This window comes from Mus musculus, chromosome 2 (assembly GCF_000001635.26).
Source record: "Mus musculus strain C57BL/6J chromosome 2, GRCm38.p6 C57BL/6J".
Lineage (NCBI taxonomy): Eukaryota > Metazoa > Chordata > Mammalia > Rodentia > Muridae > Mus > Mus musculus.
This window is the reverse complement of record NC_000068.7, coordinates 171,494,516-171,499,181: the sequence shown is the minus strand read 5'-3', so window position 1 is coordinate 171,499,181 and position 4,666 is coordinate 171,494,516.

Below are 4,666 nucleotides of genomic sequence, written 5' to 3'. Positions count from 1 at the left end.
AAGGGTCCAAAGATCCAGAATAATAATAATATGGACATGTCATGGGATGGGGCTGGGAGAAAGCCAGATTAGCATAGAAGTTTAAGGCACATCGTTTAACTGCTCAGCTATTGAACTGCACTTTTAAATATATCTTAGGTTCTCTGTAAAGTTATTGGGGATTAGCATAAGGTAAATAAATACAGACATGGGATTAATTCAGCTTACATCTACATTAAGAATAATTCATTTACGGTATTTAATATTGACTTAAGTTCACTTAAAAATTTATTTCATTATTCTTTTACTCATTTATTACCTCTTGACACTCAGCTACTGGTGGGCTCTTTATTGACAACCCTACTCTCTTTCTTCCATTTAGTTGATTTCAAACTCCCCTCTCCCCAAATCACATGGGCACGACTCTATGTCTGGACTCTGGTTCCACGAATCTACGTGTCTGACTCTCTTCTAATCCATATAGCCAACTTCTCTAGCTATGTCCCTCATTGAGACTTACTCTGCCTTTAGGATTCTTTTAGCATTTCAATTTCCTTGGTTTCTCACATAAAATTCAGAATAACATTGTTTCTTTCTCCACAACATATCTTCTTTAAGTAGGAAAGGCACAGAACCAGTGGGTCACACTGCAGAGCAACAAGGTCGTTTCTGTGTCGATTCTTCTAACACATGTACGCAGCGTCTCTTCTTCCCGATCTCTGCATATTCCGCATTGAGCTGCTCATGCTTTGTTATATTCACACTTACACATCTCAGTTTTTAGATGACATCGGACATCCACTGTCCACATAGAGTGATGGTAACTAGCGGAAAGCAACAGCCCAGCTCTATTGATCTCAGGTCCCATGGCTTCACTGAACGTGAGTGTTCTAGGACACTTTCTCCTTCCCTCTTTTCTCACTCCTTCTTCCTCATTCTCTTGTTTTCTTTCTTCCTTTTCTCCCATTTCTCTTTCCCTCTCTTCTCTGCTCCCTCTCTTCTCTTCCTTGCTAATCTGTTGAAATTTTACCTATTTATAATCTCTTTCTGTCTCTCTCTCACACACACATACTTTCACTCACGTACACACTCTCACATACTCATTCACACACAGTCTTTATTTCACACACACTCTCAGATACACACTCTTGCACACACATACATATTCTCTCTCCCTCTGTCTCTCCCTCATATACTCTCTCCTACACATATACACTCATTCTCTCTCACACACCCAATCTCTCTTCCTCTCTCTCACACACACTCTCACTCACTCACTTGTACACACATACACACACAAACACACACACACTCAGACACACATATTGTCTCTCTTCCTCTCCCTCTCTCTGCCTCTCTCTCTCTCACACACTCTCTCCCTCTCTCTCACTCATACACACACTCTCTCACACATACATACACACACTCACTCCCCCACACTACTCTATCACACACACTCACACATCACTCACTTATATATACACACACACACTTAAACACACATACTCTCTTTTTCTCCCTATCTCTGTCTCTCTCTCTCACACACACACACTCTCTCTCTCACACACCCCCTCACACATACACACACTCACTCTCACACATGCACTACTCTAACACACACACACACACACACACACACACACACACACCCTTCCATTGCCTCTTCCCATCTCTCTTGAGATGATTATGGCAGCTCCACCAGACACCATCGTCTTGTTTTCAGTCTTGGAGGACGAAGCACACATTCCTTCACTGCTAGTATTAAGTTACCTAAAAGTTTTGAGAAGATTATTTTTATCTAGTGGAGGAAATATCTGTTATCTCTATCTTGTGGGCTGTTTAAAAAATTATGAACAGTTCTTAAATTTTTGCCAACAGCAATTTTCACATCAATTAGTTTGATCACTGTGTTTGTCCTCTTGCGTTTGCCAATAGAGTGGATTACATTGATTGATGTCTGTACACTGAGATAGCTTCCCAGCCTTGAAATAAGACTTACCTGGTCATGGCATGTAATTATGTTTATATATTGACAAATTCGACCTGTAAATATTTTTAGGGAATTCTGCATTTCTGCTTATGAAGGATATGCATTCGCAGTTCCCATTCTTGTTCCCACCCTGACTGGTTTTATTATTAGTTAACTGAAGCTTCAGCAAATGTGTTGGGGGTAAGTCTGTTTCTTCTGTATTTTGGAAGCGATTATGGGGAAATGCTGTTAATTCATCTGTAAATGTTTGGTAGAGTAAAGCTAGCTGGGTCTCAATGTCTTTAAACAGTTAATTTAGGGGACTGGACAGGTGGTTCAGCAGGTAAGGACACCCAGGCTCAGATCCCTGCACACACTGCAGCGCATAGCCACCTGTACAGTTCCCAAGGATCTAGCGCCCACCTCTGGTATTTACAGGTGTGGCACTCATGTAGTCCACATACATACACTCAGCTGCACTTGTGTGGTACACATACATGCATGTAGGAACACAGAAATATATCTTTAAAAGAGTCAATTCTTTAGTAGTTCTGTGTCATTCAGCTGGTCCGTTTTACAGTGTGGATTGGATTTTACTTTGTGGTTTTTGAGGAATTGATTCTTTTCATCTGAGTTGACAAACTGTGTGTAGAATTCATTGCCACATTCTTTCTCTACACACACACACACACACACACACACACACACATATATATCTCCTTTTATAGCTATGTCACTTGTCAATTGATTTCTCCATGGGTTTTTAGCAGGAAGATTCTTCTAATACATACACAGACAGACACAGACAGACACAGACAGACAGACACACACACACACACACACACACACACACACACACGTGTGTGTGTGTGTGTCCTGATAGCTTATAATATGTCTCTATACAAAATTTTCTCTCTATATATATACATATATGTATATAGTCTAGATAATATCTAGCTTCATTCCATTTACGATTTCAAATTGGGGAAATTGTTTTATGCAGGTTTGGCCCCTTTGATAAGTATTTCCTAGTACTGGTAAAGTATTTATAAGCTGCCAATTTGGAAAATAAGTAGAACTTCAAACCAGGGAGCAATTTCTCTAAACTTCTCCTCCTTCTCTTCCTCCTCCTCCCCACCACCACCACCACCACCATCAACATCACCACCATCATCAACATCACCAGGTTTATTGCTTAAGGACTGAGCTTAAAGACTCATCCATACCAAGTATTCTACCACAGAGCCACCTCTTCAGCCCTCTCTTTAGAATTTATTTTGAGCAGAGTCTCCCTGAACTGTCCGGGCTGGTTTTGAAATTCCCTCCCCCTCCCCCCTCCCCCATTCACATAAACTCCAGTCTCTTCTCATTGTCTGTTATAACCCTGGCATATACCCACTTTCACAAGGAAACTGCAGAAGCTATAGATTGGGGGGGGGGGGAGGCGCAAAGAGTGGGAAGAGAGAATCACTATGCTAAAGTCAGATGACACAAATTCATGCTCATATTGAGGGTTCGCGGTCTTTTGAGCATGCTCCTGCTCCGATGCGCTCTGCAGGGTTTTGTCCCTCAGAAGCCTGTTTCCACGTTTTCCGAGCTTTCGCTGGGCTGTTTTCCTCGCTGAGCACACTGTCCCACTTGCTTACACATGTATAAGGGATTGGCAAGACACTGCCAACTTTGAATCCATGGCCTGATTGCCTATGGAGTTCAGCACTCTGCATCATCAGTACGAGCTACAGAAGGTCTGATGCCGGTCTGATGCCGGTCTGATGCCGGTCTGATGCCGTGCGACTGTGGTGCATGGATGCGCTTCTCCCAGTCCTCACCCCTTTCTCCATCACTCTGCCCCTGTTTAGCATCCTCGGCATCCCTGTTCACCCTCACCCTCCTCCATAATCGTCACCATGACCATGGGCTCTGCCTGGAAACATTCGTATTACATTTATCATAGTGACTGTGTGCTATTAATGTATGCTAATAGTCTTGTAAGGATGTTTAACTTTTACTTTCCCACTCCTGTCACAGTGTCTGGTACACAGGAGGCTGATAAATGTGCATTTAACACACATTTAATTCAATTTGGATGAAGGAAACAAGAAGCCCAGTATTACAGGTGAATAATTTGGATTTCCACAGAAATGACATTCTTTTTGTCTTATGAGGAGGCCAGGAATTCAATAGAGATTAAAATATGTAGGAAGACACATGGCTATGCCAACTAAAGATAACAGTCTATTTATATCCCACATTTATATCTATCTATTTTGAACCTTCATCAGCTCCATTAGCAATTCCCAATGCCCTGTTGAAACATGGGGCTGTCCTAGGGGATAAAGTCCTGAGTGTGAATGTGATGTGTCCACTACAATTTCAAAATCATGCCAGCCAGCTGTTTCTAAGTCATGCTGGTTGACTGTGGCAAGCCATTGAGGGATCCGTGTTCCCCCGTATCTGTGAGCTGGTTCTGATGCAGCTATCAGCGATCACCTTCCTGGGAGGCTACCACGCTCCACAGATTGGTCACCCACACTGCAGTTACTGTAGTAGTGATTCAAGTTGTTCTAATCCTGACACAAAGGTGCTGATCTTAGTTAATGTCCCTGGCAGACCTCTGAGGTTGGTCCTGCTGCTGATACCTCTTGCCCATGATACTCATCTATGAGAACTGGAATGGGACATTAAACTGTTTTGATTCTCAAAGCTCATTGACCTTAC